The 17,320-nt window shown below is 34.5% G+C and overlaps 2 long non-coding RNA genes across 2 annotated transcripts; one reads left to right on the top strand and one right to left on the bottom strand.

Moving 5' to 3' along the window:
* Positions 1 to 801: 801 nt before the first annotated feature.
* On the bottom strand, positions 802 to 1,767 carry LOC132697341 (uncharacterized). Its single transcript, XR_009618142.1, has 3 exons — positions 1,615 to 1,767; positions 1,148 to 1,285; positions 802 to 1,090 (listed from the first exon to the last, which is right to left on the bottom strand). It is a non-coding gene; the product is annotated as an uncharacterized LOC132697341 (long non-coding RNA).
* Positions 1,768 to 11,619: 9,852 nt separating this feature from the next.
* Positions 11,620 to 14,011, top strand: LOC132697475 (uncharacterized). Its single transcript, XR_009618158.1, has 3 exons — positions 11,620 to 11,729; positions 11,787 to 11,962; positions 13,842 to 14,011. It is a non-coding gene; the product is annotated as an uncharacterized LOC132697475 (long non-coding RNA).
* Positions 14,012 to 17,320: the final 3,309 nt, after the last annotated feature.

The following is a 17,320-nucleotide window of genomic DNA, read 5'->3' as shown; positions in this document are numbered from 1 at the left end:
TAATAATAATCCATCTTTCGCTATGACACGAAAACATCGATTTTTTAATTCTAACTTTTCTCATAGAGCTTCCCTTTAGTCTCTATCTGTTCTTTAACTAAATCCCCGCCTTTTTGAAAAACCAACCTCTAAAAATAGTTAATTTTCTCTAATTTAAATTTGTACGTTTTACGCAATATGTGTGAATATTTTTGCTAGAGCATTTAGTTACTTAGTACATGTCCTAATCAATATTTTAAAAATATGATTCTAATGATACGTGTTTACGATTTGAAGATAACGAAACATTCCCCAGTTTTATAAATGAGAGCTCACCGCCAATCTACCAAACATCACAGTACAAGCTACCGTACTACGCCCCCCTGGACAAAATCAGGTTAGTCAGCGTCATTAATTCTACCTGCGTTAACGAATAGCGTATTGTTAATTAAGGTTTAATACGCAGAAAGTTTAAGTAACAAATAATTGCAATGAAACTCACTAACATCATAAATTATTTTAAAAAAATTAGAACAGTTGGAATTCACTGGAGTAACCAATTTGGCACTAAAAATGGAAATTTTCGATACTCTACTTGGTGCCTACAATAAATTTTACTATTATTTTTAATGCAGAGACACAACGATTTTCTAGTTCTGAATTTGATCAGGGGTATATGACCATAGTTTACGCCGACTCTAAAAGGCATGCAGTCTATTGTTTTTGAACGCCCCATTTTGTGTATTATGTTCAAAACAGAGACTCTCTGGGCTTACAACTACAGCTACCAGCTACTACTTTCAATAATATTAACACAAAAAAAGTAGGTGGCATTTCTATAATACGTGCAAAGTTTATGTGAAACTGACTGGAAGACAGAGTAATGCACCAATATGTTACTAAACATATTTCGATAGAATTCCGTAAGAGCTTACCTCCAAGTTTCCTCATTTAGTCAGTCAAAGCATCAAATGGGAAATTCCAATCCAACATATGTAGTGGTGGAAATATATTAATCGCCTACGTTACCGATGGTACCCGACTGAAGCTTCTGCGTCTTCTTTACCCCACATGCCTACTTAAAAAGATACTGGTCTAAGTCTCAATATTCCTGTTAAAAAAAAGAGAGGTTCTATATTACCATAAATATGTGTTTTCAAAATTTTACCTGAATGGTTCGTGATTCCTTATATATGCAGTGTTGGCAGCAATGTGGCGACGACTACGCTGAAACTTTGCATATCTCGTGTCCCCATGACTGGTCTGTTTCATATATCAAACCTCACCTCGCACGGGTTTGAACCTCCTTTAAAAAAAAAACAGGCAAGACTTATACTTATCATATCAAAGTAATACGAGGAACTTATATTTTATGCCAAAACTTATTTCATCACCTCCAAAGGGGAGTAGGGGTTTCTAAAGTATTGTAGGTACATCTCTTTCATTTTTTAATTAAAAAAAGTGACACAATTACGCGACGTAACTCGATCCGGATCGTTAACGCTTCTCAAGATGGGGGTTTAGAGATGCTGAGGTCATTAAATTGATTCACTAATACCAGTACACACTGAAACCCCTTATTTCCAAAATAAAAAATTGTTAACTGTTAACACAACAAAAAAACTATTTTCTCACCAATTATATTTCTGGGTCGTTTTCAGAATTTGTCCAACGTAGAATCCCAAGAGGATAGGGCCGCAATTTCGAAAAATGTTCATGTCTCCCCACTATGCATTTGTACAAGAAGCAGGGCCGGATTAACAGCAATTATATTCTTGTCAGTCAACATACAGCCGCCGATTGAATTCTCGGATTCTGCTTTACTAGTTGCCATGGTCTGTCAAATATGTTACTTAAAAATTGTATATTTTTTTTACAAATATATACCTTTCCTAAAATAATTCCGCCTTTGTCAAGTTGGACACGGGCACGTCTGTCCGCTTTGAAAAGCGCAGGCGTATGTATCTTCCAAAATGATCCAAGCAGGCTCGGATTGCCAGCAAATACACAACTCGCCGATTCAATTCTGAGATGTTGCTTCACGAGTTACCATGATCTGTCAAATATTTCAATTAAAAAAAATCTATTATTTAGCAACAATATACCTTTTTAAAAATAATTTCGTCTTTTTTCAAGTTCAACAGGACACGTGTGTTCGTTTCAGTTGGACAAGGGCACGTCTGTCCGCTTTGAAAAGCGCGGCGTATGTATCTTCCAAAATGATCCAAATTGTTAACCTTTTTTTGATTCCTCGTTCCCCGATTCAATTCTGAGATGTTGCTTCACGAGTTACCATGATCTGTCAAATATTTTAATTAAAAAAAAATCTATTATTTAGCAACAATATACCTTTTTAAAAATAATTTCGTTTTTTTCAAGTTCAACAGGACACGTGTGTTCGTTTCGAAAGGTTTCGTAGTCTGTAGCTCTGTCGAATTCTCCAAAATTCGTTAAACCTTCAGATATTTTCAAAATTTGTCCAACGCAGACTTCCACTCACGCAGTTTCGAAAACTTTCTGGTCTCCCCGCCATGCATTTGTACACGAAGCCTTTCTGGACTATCAGCAAACAGCACATCCGTCATTTCTCTTCTCGAATTCCGCTTGACGAGTTACATCGATCTGTCAAATATTTAATGTAAAACAATCTTATCTATTACTTTTACCCAATATTAAGTACCTATTCAAAATTAGTAGCGCCTTTTCGAGTTCGAAAGGTTTCGTAGCCTATAGCCCTGCCGAAATGGCATTGCATTTGTACACGAAGCAGGGTCGGATTGTAAGCAAACAGCACCCCCGGTCACTTTTCTTCTCGGATTCTGCTTGACGAGTTACATCGATCTGTGGAATATTTATCGAAAAAAAAAAATTATCTATTACTTTTACCAAAAATGAAGTACCTTTTTTCTTTAAAACAGTTCGTCCTTTTCGAGTTTGAAAGGTTTCGTAGCCTATAGCCCTGCCGAAATGTCATTGCATTTGTACACGAAGCAGGGTCGGATTGTCAGCAAACACCACAAGCGTCACTTTTCTTCTCGGTTTCTGCTTGACGAATTACATCGATCGGTCAAATATTTAATATAAAAAATATCTATTTTACCAAAAATACGTACTCTTCTAAGATAAATTAGCTCTTTTCGAGTTTAAGAGGACACGTATGTCAACTGTAGGATGTTTTATTATTATATTTTCCAGTGTCTATAAATTAATAAACAACAGAAGCTTCCGAATACAAAAATTTCAACATGAGTTTTTTTTTCTTGAAACTTAAAAGTTCTAACCCCTAAAACCATATTTTTAATACGCTGGCGGACGTATAACAATCCCCAAAAATTACCATATTTAAATTGTTACTATTGATATATTTCTATTCCGAACTTAACTCAATACATGCAAAAAAAAAACTAGCGAATGTTATTTATTATCTCCGATGAGTGGATGATTGAGAAACGTTTAAATAAATCTACCTTTCTGTCTCTCTTTTTCTATATAGGTCACTCATTCTCTCTATCTGTTACTTTCCACAATCCGAATTTACACTTGGCCCCCCAAAAATCTTGTAAAATTTTATCTGCTTAACTTCTTCGCGTTGTTCATATGGCTGAATTTTTTGGGAGATATATCGTGCGTTATTTCTATTAAAATTCTGTTTCCTTTTTACCTACTTCAAAAACGTAAGCGAGCATTTTTGGTTGTTTTATTAAACAAAAATTGATACTAAACAAGATCCGTATCTCCGACTTCAGCCTCCTTTGATCACTCCCCAATTTTTTTTAATTAAGTATAGAAACCTCGTCGAACATATACATAATACTAGGTCAAAATGTTACGCGGTTACTCATTAAAGTCGCAATTCCGAAAGCTTCTTACCTATCTTTTTCCAGTCTTTTTTGTTTTATTTATCCGTATATGAAACACACATTGAACACAAAACTTAAACTCGTTGGCGATATTGCATTAAGCAACAAACGCGTATAACAGAAACGAACCCTTAACACAAACGCTTCTTTAAACTTCGACTGACACGTGAAACAACCCGCATTCCTACGAAAGGCAGGTAAACCAAGCAGGTCAAATTTTAAGCTACCCTCCAGTGTCGTCGTAGGTTGGGGCATAGTAAATAGCGAATACAACAAAGCGGTAATTTATAATAATTTAATTTGCATTTTATTTAACTTAAGTTGTTTTGTAGAAAATGAGACATTTCTACAATTAATCAATATACTACGAGTACTTTTCCGCTTAATTACTATTTTTGAGAAACAAAAGGAAACGTTAGATTCCATTCAAACTTTTTCGGTTTTCATGATATCTCGCGTTTATTTAGAAGCTAATGGCCTGTGGCCTTAACCAGACGTTTCCAAAGCCTGGTTTGATATTATGTATATAAATCTTAACAAACATGAAAAATAGAGTTATATTGCCACCGAAAATCTGAATTTATGTTTAAAAATGTAACTTCCCGTATTTAAACTATTGCCTGCATTGGCGCCTATATTTTATAGTTTTTTTTTTGTATCCTATTTTTTTTGTTTTGCTTGCAAATGTGTGTCCATTTTTCGGGTACTGAATTTTTTTTTCTCAAATTATTACAAATTACTCAAAACGGAGTTAAAAAGAGACGAGGAGAAAAGGGAAGAACCCTTATTTCTCCGACACTGACCTCCGATGTTTATAAAAATTGACGCCTTGACACCCTCCCCGTGAATATTTTACAAATGATTTTTAAAATGTAACTTCCAAATAACGCATACTCTGGCCTAGTGTCACAGTTTTGGGCCCCATTTTGCTATGGTTAGACAGGTTTATTCTTGTACATTGTCGGGACAAAAGAAGCATCTCCTTCATCCAAATTGACTTTTTCATACCTAATATAACAGCTGCCGGGCATCATCTCGCCTTAATTGTTTCTATTGAATTAATTTTAGTTACAAAAAATTAGATGATCGTCAAAATTGGCATAAAAAGATAATCAAGATTTAATTAAAACAAGAATATGCACAAAAGAAAAGAGATAAACTCCGACACGGGAAACAAGGAAATATCGCTGAAACGGCAACTGACCTAGCGCGCCTTTTTTAAAAATAATAATTTTTCAAAAGAATTCTAGGCTAAGCTAAATACCTGGTGCAACAAAATATTGAAGGATCTTCATGATCCTACCTGTGAGCGAGTAGAAAATTATTTGCAAAGAGGATAAAGGTATATCTTAATATAAATAGTTTCACTATTGATAATATGTCCCCTTTTAAAATGGCGCATTATTTGATACGTACTTTTTTCTTGTCAGAGCTTGTCTAAAAAAAAATCGGGATGGATGGAGGTTCTCCGTCAGGTTTTTTTCCTGTCGAAACAAGTATGTGCGGCGTTCGCTTTGGATCTGGGGAATGGGTGGGGTTATACATATATAAGCTATAAGAAATTTTAATTTTTTATTCAGTTTCCACTCATACAATTTCGTGATAAGTGCAGAGTGAGAAAAATGTCCGAAGTCGAAAATTATCCAACGCAAGCATTGGATTCGTGGGGAAGATTTGTGGTCAATGCGGAAATAATCCGCGAACAAAAATACATTTACGAGGCAGCAATTACGCTGCCGGAATTCGGACTAGAAATTACCTCAGGTCTTAGCCCAGCAAGAATCTTCGCTCCGGCAGTGAAAGTGAGCTTTATCCCCTACGTTTTGGCGGAGAAAAGAAGCATTTCGTTCGACGAGATAGACTTCACAGAATTAATACAACAGCTTCCATTGTTATTGTTAGCAGGCCCGACTGGTAAAGTTATGTATTTAACCTGCTTCAAACTCAGCTGTCTTCAATGTGATGGTGAAGTCTTGGTCAAGATTGAAAATAGCGAGGGTATACTCTATATTTCGAAAGACTGGGTACAGGAATTAATTACCATAAGCAAATTGGTATTTAAAAGAATACGAGTACTGTCTCGTTTGAACTTTTACGAGTACTACGATAGAATATTGTATTTGACTATACATGAAAATTTACTGGAAGACGCCAAAATCTTTCCGCATATAGAATATTTATGTTCTACAGAAGAGAGTGAGCAGAGCTACTGCATGGAGGACTACATGCGTTTTGGAAAAATGCAGATAAAACAAGATATCAACAAAAGGATAGCATGGGACATACCTGTGTTTTAATAGAAATTTACCTGTAAACTAATAATAATAAATGTATTTTTAAAATTCAGTGTGTGTGTATGTTTTATCCTTACCCCCATAAAAAAAGTAAAAAAAAAAACAAGTAATTGCGTAAAATAACTTTATTAAAGAAAAAAAAATAACAACAAAATATAACCAAACAAAACATAGTACCACCGGAATGAAACCATCAGAAATTACCCCAACAACGGAGATTGTCGCATATAATTTACCAAAAAAAATTTGCAGTGCAAAAGTCAAAGTTCAAAGCTGGCGATGCAGTGAGCATAAGTCGCACAAAATCGGTTTTTGACAAAAGCTATGAAATTAATTGGACACCCCGAAAATTTCAAGATTGTTAAAGTAAGTGGTTCCTTCCCTCTTACGTATATTTTGGAAGATATGGAGGGGCGTTAAATCAAAGCTTCGTTTTATGAAGTCGAATTACAAAAACCGTACTATCAAATAGTCGATCGACTATTTTTTGGTAATTATTTTAGTTATTTTTTTTTCTTTAATAAAGTTATTTTACGCAATTACTTGTTTTTTTTTTACTTTTTTTATGGGGGTAAGGATAAAACATACACACACACTGAATTTTAAAAATACATTTATTATTATTAGTTTACAGGTAAATTTCTATTAAAACACAGGTATGTCCCATGCTATCCTTTTGTTGATATCTTGTTTTATCTGCATTTTTCCAAAACGCATGTAGTCCTCCATGCAGTAGCTCTGCTCACTCTCTTCTGTAGAACATAAATATTCTATATGCGGAAAGATTTTGGCGTCTTCCAGTAAATTTTCATGTATAGTCAAATACAATATTCTATCGTAGTACTCGTAAAAGTTCAAACGAGACAGTACTCGTATTCTTTTAAATACCAATTTGCTTATGGTAATTAATTCCTGTACCCAGTCTTTCGAAATATAGAGTATACCCTCGCTATTTTCAATCTTGACCAAGACTTCACCATCACATTGTAGACAGCTGAGTTTGAAGCAGGTTAAATACATAACTTTACCAGTCGGGCCTGCTAACAATAACAATGGAAGCTGTTGTATTAATTCTGTGAAGTCTATCTCGTCGAACGAAATGCTTCTTTTCTCCGCCAAAACGTAGGGGATAAAGCTCACTTTCACTGCCGGAGCGAAGATTCTTGCTGGGCTAAGACCTGAGGTAATTTCTAGTCCGAATTCCGGCAGCGTAATTGCTGCCTCGTAAATGTATTTTTGTTCGCGGATTATTTCCGCATTGACCACAAATCTTCCCCACGAATCCAATGCTTGCGTTGGATAATTTTCGACTTCGGACATTTTTCTCACTCTGCACTTATCACGAAATTGTATGAGTGGAAACTGAATAAAAAATTAAAATTTCTTATAGCTTATATATGTATAACCCCACCCATTCCCCAGATCCAAAGCGAACGCCGCACATACTTGTTTCGACAGGAAAAAAACCTGACGGAGAACCTCCATCCATCCCGATTTTTTTTTAGACAAGCTCTGACAAGAAAAAAGTACGTATCAAATAATGCGCCATTTTAAAAGGGGACATATTATCAATAGTGAAACTATTTATATTAAGATATACCTTTATCCTCTTTGCAAATAATTTTCTACTCGCTCACAGGTAGGATCATGAAGATCCTTCAATATTTTGTTGCACCAGGTATTTAGCTTAGCCTAGAATTCTTTTGAAAAATTATTATTTTTAAAAAAGGCGCGCTAGGTCAGTTGCCGTTTCAGCGATATTTCCTTGTTTCCCGTGTAGGAGTTTATCTCTTTTCTTTTGTGCATATTCTTGTTTTAATTCAATCTTGATTATCTTTTTATGCCAATTTTGACGATCATCTAATTTTTTGTAACTAAAATTAATTCAATAGAAACAATTAAGGCGAGATGATGCCCGGCAGCTGTTATATTAGGTATGAAAAAGTCAATTTGGATGAAGGAGATGCTTCTTTTGTCCCGACAATGTACAAGAATAAACCTGTCTAACCATAGCAAAATGGGGCCCAAAACTGTGACACTAGGCCAGAGTATGCGTTATTTGGAAGTTAAATTTTAAAAATCATTTGTAAAATATTCACGGGGAGGGTGTCAAGGCGTCAATTTTTATAAACATCGGAGGTCAGTGTCGGAGAAATAAGGGTTCTTCCCTTTTCTCCTCGTCTCTTTTTAACTCCGTTTTGAGTAATTTGTAATAATTTGAGAAAAAAAAATTCAGTACCCGAAAAATGGACACACATTTGCAAGCAAAACAAAAAAAATAGGATACAAAAAAAAACTATAAAATATAGGCGCCAATGCAGGCAATAGTTTAAATACGGGAAGTTACATTTTTAAACATAAATTCAGATTTTCGGTGGCAATATAACTCTATTTTTCATGTTTGTTAAGATTTATATACATAATATCAAACCAGGCTTTGGAAACGTCTGGTTAAGGCCACAGGCCATTAGCTTCTAAATAAACGCGAGATATCATGAAAACCGAAAAAGTTTGAATGGAATCTAACGTTTCCTTTTGTTTCTCAAAAATAGTAATTAAGCGGAAAAGTACTCGTAGTATATTGATTAATTGTAGAAATGTCTCATTTTCTACAAAACAACTTAAGTTAAATAAAATGCAAATTAAATTATTATAAATTACCGCTTTGTTGTATTCGCTATTTACTATGCCCCAACCTACGACGACACTGGAGGGTAGCTTAAAATTTGACCTGCTTGGTTTACCTGCCTTTCGTAGGAATGCGGGTTGTTTCACGTGTCAGTCGAAGTTTAAAGAAGCGTTTGTGTTAAGGGTTCGTTTCTGTTATACGCGTTTGTTGCTTAATGCAATATCGCCAACGAGTTTAAGTTTTGTGTTCAATGTGTGTTTCATATACGGATAAATACAACAAAAAAGACTGGAAAAAGATAGGTAAGAAGCTTTCGGAATTGCGACTTTAATGAGTAACCGCGTAACATTTTGACCTAGTATTATGTATATGTTCGACGAGGTTTCTATACTTAATTAAAAAAAATTGGGGAGTGATCAAAGGAGGCTGAAGTCGGAGATACGGATCTTGTTTAGTATCAATTTTTGTTTAATAAAACAACCAAAAATGCTCGCTTACGTTTTTGAAGTAGGTAAAAAGGAAACAGAATTTTAATAGAAATAACGCACGATATATCTCCCAAAAAATTCAGCCATATGAACAACGCGAAGAAGTTAAGCAGATAAAATTTTACAAGATTTTTGGGGGGCCAAGTGTAAATTCGGATTGTGGAAAGTAACAGATAGAGAGAATGAGTGACCTATATAGAAAAAGAGAGACAGAAAGGTAGATTTATTTAAACGTTTCTCAATCATCCACTCATCGGAGATAATAAATAACATTCGCTAGTTTTTTTTTTGCATGTATTGAGTTAAGTTCGGAATAGAAATATATCAATAGTAACAATTTAAATATGGTAATTTTTGGGGATTGTTATACGTCCGCCAGCGTATTAAAAATATGGTTTTAGGGGTTAGAACTTTTAAGTTTCAAGAAAAAAAAACTCATGTTGAAATTTTTGTATTCGGAAGCTTCTGTTGTTTATTAATTTATAGACACTGGAAAATATAATAATAAAACATCCTACAGTTGACATACGTGTCCTCTTAAACTCGAAAAGAGCTAATTTATCTTAGAAGAGTACGTATTTTTGGTAAAATAGATATTTTTTATATTAAATATTTGACCGATCGATGTAATTCGTCAAGCAGAAACCGAGAAGAAAAGTGACGCTTGTGGTGTTTGCTGACAATCCGACCCTGCTTCGTGTACAAATGCAATGACATTTCGGCAGGGCTATAGGCTACGAAACCTTTCAAACTCGAAAAGGACGAACTGTTTTAAAGAAAAAAGGTACTTCATTTTTGGTAAAAGTAATAGATAATTTTTTTTTTTCGCTAAATATTCCACAGATCGATGTAACTCGTCAAGCAGAATCCGAGAAGAAAAGTGACCGGGGGTGCTGTTTGCTTACAATCCGACCCTGCTTCGTGTACAAATGCAATGCCATTTCGGCAGGGCTATAAGCTACGAAACCTTTCGAACTCGAAAAGGCGCTACTAATTTTGAATAGTTACTTAATATTGGGCAAAAGTAATAGATAAGATTGTTTTACATTAAATATTTGACAGATCGATGTAACTCGTCAAGCGGAATTCGAGAAGAAAAATGACGGATGTGCTGTTTGCTGATAGTCCAGAACGGCTTCGTGTACAAATGCATGGCGGGGAGACCAGAAAGTTTTCGAAACTGCGTGAGTGGAAGTCTGCGTTGGACAAATTTTGAAAATATCTGAAGGTTTAACGAATTTTGGAGAATTCGACAGAGCTACAGACTACGAAACCTTTCGAAACGAACACACGTGTCCTGTTGAACTTGAAAAAAACGAAATTATTTTTAAAAAGGTATATTGTTGCTAAATAATAGATTTTTTTTTAATTAAAATATTTGACAGATCATGGTAACTCGTGAAGCAACATCTCAGAATTGAATCGGGGAACGAGGAATCAAAAAAAGGTTAACAATTTGGATCATTTTGGAAGATACATACGCCGTGCTTTTCAAAGCGGACAGACGTGCCCTTGTCCAACTGAAACGAACACACGTGTCCTGTTGAACTTGAAAAAAGACGAAATTATTTTTAAAAAGGTATATTGTTGCTAAATAATAGATTTTTTTTTAATTGAAATATTTGACAGATCATGGTAACTCGTGAAGCAACATCTCAGAATTGAATCGGCGAGTTGTGTATTTGCTGGCAATCCGAGCCTGCTTGGATCATTTTGAAAGATACATACGCCTGCGCTTTTCAAAGCGGACAGACGTGCCCGTGTCCAACTTGACAAAGGCGGAATTATTTTAGGAAAGGTATATTATTTGTAAAAAAAATATACAATTTTTAAGTAACATATTTGACAGACCATGGCAACTAGTAAAGCAGAATCCGAGAATTCAATCGGCGGCTGTATGTTGACTGACAAGAATATAATTGCTGTTAATCCGGCCCTGCTTCTTGTACAAATGCATAGTGGGGAGACATGAACATTTTTCAAATTCTGAAAACGACCCAGAAATATAATTGGTGAGAAAATAGTTTTTTTGTTGTGTTAACAGTTAACAATTTTTTATTTTGGAAATAAGGGGTTTCAGTGTGTACTGGTATTAGTGAATCAATTTAATGACCTCAGCATCTCTAAACCCCCATCTTGAGACGCGTTAACGATCCGGATCGAGTTACGTCGCGTAATTGTGTCACTTTTTTTAATTAAAAAATGAAAGAGATGTACCTACCATACTTTAGAAACCCCTACTCCCCTTTGGAGGTGATGAAATAAGTTTTGGCATAAAATATAAGTTCCTCGTATTACTTTGATATGATAAGTATAAGTCTTGCCTGTTTTTTTTTTAAAGGAGGTTCAAACCCGTGCGAGGTGAGGTTTGATATATGAAACAGACCAGTCATGGGGACACGAGATATGCAAAGTTTCAGCGTAGTCGTCGCCACATTGCTGCCAACACTGCATATATAAGGAATCACGAACCATTCAGGTAAAATTTTGAAAACACATATTTATGGTAATATAGAACCTCTCTTTTTTTTAACAGGAATATTGAGACTTAGACCAGTATCTTTTTAAGTAGGCATGTGGGGTAAAGAAGACGCAGAAGCTTCAGTCGGGTACCATCGGTAACGTAGGCGATTAATATATTTCCACCACTACATATGTTGGATTGGAATTTCCCATTTGATGCTTTGACTGACTAAATGAGGAAACTTGGAGGTAAGCTCTTACGGAATTCTATCGAAATATGTTTAGTAACATATTGGTGCATTACACTGTCTTCCAGTCAGTTTCACATAAACTTTGCACGTATTATAGAAATGCCACCTACTTTTTTTGTGTTAATATTATTGAAAGTAGTAGCTGGTAGCTGTAGTTGTAAGCCCAGAGAGTCTCTGTTTTGAACATAATACACAAAATGGGGCGTTCAAAAACAATAGACTGCATGCCTTTTAGAGTCGGCGTAAACTATGGTCATATACCCCTGATCAAATTCAGAACTAGAAAATCGTTGTGTCTCTGCATTAAAAATAATAGTAAAATTTATTGTAGGCACCAAGTAGAGTATCGAAAATTTCCATTTTTAGTGCCAAATTGGTTACTCCAGTAAATTCCAACTGTTCTAATTTTTTTAAAATAATTTATGATGTTAGTGAGTTTCATTGCAATTATTTGTTACTTAAACTTTCTGCGTATTAAACCTTAATTAACAATACGCTATTCGTTAACGCAGGTAGAATTAATGACGCTGACTAACCTGATTTTGTCCAGGGGGGCGTAGTACGGTAGCTTGTACTGTGATGTTTGGTAGATTGGCGGTGAGCTCTCATTTATAAAACTGGGGAATGTTTCGTTATCTTCAAATCGTAAACACGTATCATTAGAATCATATTTTTAAAATATTGATTAGGACATGTACTAAGTAACTAAATGCTCTAGCAAAAATATTCACATATATTGCGTAAAACGTACAAATTTAAATTAGAGAAAATTAACTATTTTTAGAGGTTGGTTTTTCAAAAAGGCGGGGATTTAGTTAAAGAACAGATAGAGACTAAAGGGAAGCTCTATGAGAAAAGTTAGAATTAAAAAATCGATGTTTTCGTGTCATAGCGAAAGATGGATTATTATTAAAAATAATACTTGCATTAATTGTTGTCACCATTTGTGAAAAATATGGAAAATATCCTCTAGGTTCGCATACCTTTTCTTAATTTTTTTAAGGTGGCTAACAAAATACACAGACAGAAAAGTTTAGATCCTGTTCGTTAATGTAGCGCATAGAAAAAAATTAGAAAAGAGAACGTTTCGTGTATGGCATTCGTAGTTAGTACGGAATATTAATCTGAAGGCTGCAAGACAGTGAAAGAGTGATGCGCTTAAGTGTGGTTCAGAGAGGTTATTTGGGCTGTAGAAGTTTTTCTTTGAACAGGGTTCAAATAGCGTCTCCTAGAGCGTTAGTAGAGAAGAGTATTACAGTATTTAATATAAGCGCCCAGATTTCATTATTGTTGAGATTGCATAGAAACACACTTTCATGTAGTAGTCGCAGCAGCTTTAAAGTATATGACTTTTTAGTTGAGATGCCAGATGCCTTTCGAGTTTGCTTTATGGCTTGATAGGAAATTAAAGGGTAGATACAGATAAGTTACGAAAAAAAGTATGTACACTATCCTCAAAGATCAGCAATAAATAAAAGAAATTGATGAAATAGTAAAGTTGACTGCGATATCTTAAAATCATCAATAAGATAGATAAATTAATTTTGAAAATATTAAATAATAAAAACAAATAATAAAAATAGCAAAGAAAATCAAAATCATCAATAAGATAGATAAATTAATTTTGTAAATATTAAATAATAAAAATAAAATTATAATTGCAAAGAAAGCCTACCACGGCCACATACACATAATATTTTCGACATATGAACTTTTCCCAGATAAATAGTCAAATATCTCACGATACCTTAAAACAGAAGCATGCGGAAATATGTATGAAGTTAACGCACGGTAGATGGCTTAGTAAATTAAAAAGGTATATGGTTTCTAATATCCTACTTTATTAATGAAAATTTTAACCAACTTTTGTTTTGCAGATATTATTGGTGGTGCCTGCCAGCTTCCAGTTCCGAGAAAAGAAATCCAATACTTTTCGTCTTTATTTCCCCTGTCCTTTGTGCGCAATAAAAGTACAGTTTGTACCCGCGAGGGTACACATTCGCAGAATTATATGTTTTTAAAATAAATGTTTTGGTCAATATTCACTAGGTGGGGTTACCTTATTAAAGAAAATCTTATTCCAAGAGGGGATACTAGTTTACATTCGAACCGCTAGATGGTGCAGATGGTCACGCGAACAATATGATCAACTCTCATTGACGCCATTGCTTTTCTTAGGGGTGGGAAAATATCTGGGCTCTGATTGGCTTCGCCGCCATCGCAAACTAGAGCTGGGGAGATTGATTAAACCCCATTGGTGCTTGCTTATCCAATGGGAGCCAGTTTCAAGGGATTATGGGTAAAGGCGGAGGAGCTAGAGAGTCGTGGGTAAGGAGGACACGCCCACAAAAGGGAGAGGAGTGGGGGAAGCCTATATTATAGTTAATAACTACTAGTGCCACTACGCAAGCGGACGAGTGACACAAATCCCTAAACGATTTTTGTTAGGTTAAGGCTTTATGTTTTAGTTCGAGACCCTATTGTAACGTTTAGGACGGGTCTCGGGTGGTAGGATGTCGCGAACACTGCCTTATATTTTCGTGAATGTTAGGATTAGTTTATAAGCTGGCAACAGCGCGGTTTGGCCGTATAGTCAAGGAGATCAATGCGTCATAATTAGTAAATAAAGTGTTGCCAACGGAAAGGGTCGTTTTGTATCCTTAATAACCATAATCGAACCGAAGTATACGTCAAAGGGGTAGATCGCGGGTATACGCAACATTATTTTTTAAGCGAATATTCAAAGACCCTCCATTAACTGTTAAACAATATCCTAAGCCATAGTAAAATCCATTTCAAACATTGCTTATTTGATGTTGTAAAATCCTGTCACATTCCAAGGAAATAGCTTTTTGTAACTGGTTACGGTTTTCAAATTTAACATTTTTCAAGTGACCCAACAGAAAGTCCTTCGGCGAGGGGTCAAGTGACCTGGGTGGTCAAAGGATTCGGCAACTTGGGCCAATAATATTCCCGTTAACTATGGGAGAATTGTCGGCCGGACAACAATGCATCTAGTACCCGATCTCCTGATCTTCGAAAACAATTTGATTTTTTAATAAGTCCAAATAGGTTTGTGCCGTGAGGTTATAGTCCATAAAAAATGAATCAATAATATGATATATAATATAATATATAAGATTTATTTTTTAAGCATATTGGCTTCGATTATGAACAAAACGATATTCATTGTCTTTGGCTTGGATTTTGAACATCTGCTTCGTCAGTGAAACAAATGTTTTTTAAAAATCCCTATCATTATTTGTACAGTTTTAGCAGGAAAATAAAGTGACTTCAATTGAATTACACATATTTAGCTTTAATTTAAGTGCGTTTACTCGTTTAAGAATCACAAATAAAAATATTGTTACTGTCACTAATTTTCGTGTCGTCGTTGTCAAAATAAATTTTACTGGTGTTTGATTTATTACCCCAACCATAGAAATTTTTCAATTTTGCCACCATATTTAATTTAATAACTGAAGAATGACTTATTAAAATTTATTCAAACTCGACACATGAGTTGACCATACCGCCCCTTTAAAAAGTTATTTTACAACTTTGATACAGGAGAGCCAATATCTGTCCACCTAAAAATTTACATGGAATTTCCTATTTTCCGTTCGGTAGTATGTGTTCGGGGGTATATGTATACTGCGGTAGGTGGATTCAAAACACAAATATCAATATATTATTCATATATACTTAAATTTCGTTACAAACAATTCTTTTTCTTTCAAGCTAATAGTACAAATACGTTTGAGGAATGCTTGGAAAGGTTTCACCAAACCACTAATATATTATATAAATTTTTGAAAAACTAGGAACAAAATGAAATTTTCTTTTAATTAAGAACAATTTGCATTTGTACAAAGACAAATTTCTAAATTCTGTGAAATTATTTACGTACTGTTTTGTTCTGGGAGATGATGAATGAATTAATAAATAACTTAATTTAACTAAATTTAAACTACTTAATGCACAATCAAATTAACCTTGATTTTTGTGGTCCAAAAACTTCAGCATTTAATATTTTTTGAAAAACATTTAAAGCTGCGAAAATAGAACTCAGAAGTTTGAAAGTGATCGCTACAAACTTCAGTTTTTGGTCTTACAGCTTTATTTTTGCAAATACTAGTATCGCACCTGACGTCAGCGTTTCAGCGTTTTTTTGGAAATTTATAGCAATAAGTAAGACCATGCGCAAATATTCCACGACATAAGAAAATAAATCAGTTGTATTTATATCTGCGGAATCCAAACCGAAAATTCTACAACAAACTTGACGCTCTTGCGCCATTTCTATTTATCTAAACTCTTTTATTCCTAAAAATATTATTTTCTATCTATTAATTCTTTAAAAACTGCGTCGATGCTCAGCTTTGGCAACATTGTCTCAGCCCGTCTAGATATCATGCTAAAATGTAAACGATGCTATCTACGTAAATTATCCTCGTATATCTATGGATAAAACACAAAGTTTTAAAAAGACGCAGGCATCCTCCTCACCAAACGTCGAAACATGTATGATAATCTACAACTTATTAGCGTACAAGAATAACATCAGTGCTACGAGAATCTTTTCAAATAATTCACTTCAATGAAACAGTCACTCTACGAGATTAAATATGACAAATCTGCAGGATCAGGATACATCCCAATAGAACTTGTAAAGCACGGTCCAAGTATTTAGAAAAAAAAAGACAAATCTTAAAAATTTACTGTTAATAAATGGACACTATGTTTCAAATGAATGCCCATAGTTTTTCAGTTTTAATAAAGTTTTAATAAAGGTTCAAAAAACTGTGTACTAATGGGGGCGATGAAGAACACAGCAGCTTTAGAAGGTAAAAATCTTGCCTCAGAGTTCACTAAAATCAACATACGTACTATAAAAACGCGGTTTGCTGTATAATAAATGACAAACCCAAACACCGCTTTCACTTCGAACAATTCTCCAAGGAACCAACTCTCGAACACTAAACTTTTTGGTCAGAACAATATGAAGAACCTCATACAGGGTGGCCAAATAGTATACCAAAATCTCGTGGATTATTTGTTTGAGCGAAAAATGTTAAATACAAAAATTATAGATGAGACTAAAAAAACAATTTAAAATTATTTTCAAATATACAGCATGATTCATAAATGTGTGCGAATATAATTTATATATTTTTGAAATCTGTATATTATGGCATTAATAGATACTCACTTTTATACTCAATCACCCAATGTAGGGTTTTTATGGACTATACTGAGTATTTACGGATTAATGAGCATTTTTTCGTCAGCTAAAGTTGTATTGTGCCCACAGTTTTATAAAGTGGTACAGTCATTTATCCTATACTTGTATTGA

This window comes from Cylas formicarius, unplaced genomic scaffold, assembly GCF_029955315.1.
Source record: "Cylas formicarius isolate icCylForm1 unplaced genomic scaffold, icCylForm1.1 PGA_scaffold_1__22_contigs__length_36826433, whole genome shotgun sequence".
In the NCBI taxonomy this organism is placed as follows: domain Eukaryota; kingdom Metazoa; phylum Arthropoda; class Insecta; order Coleoptera; family Brentidae; genus Cylas; species Cylas formicarius.
Note: the sequence above shows the minus strand (reverse complement) of the source record. Positions and strands in the feature narration are given on the sequence as shown.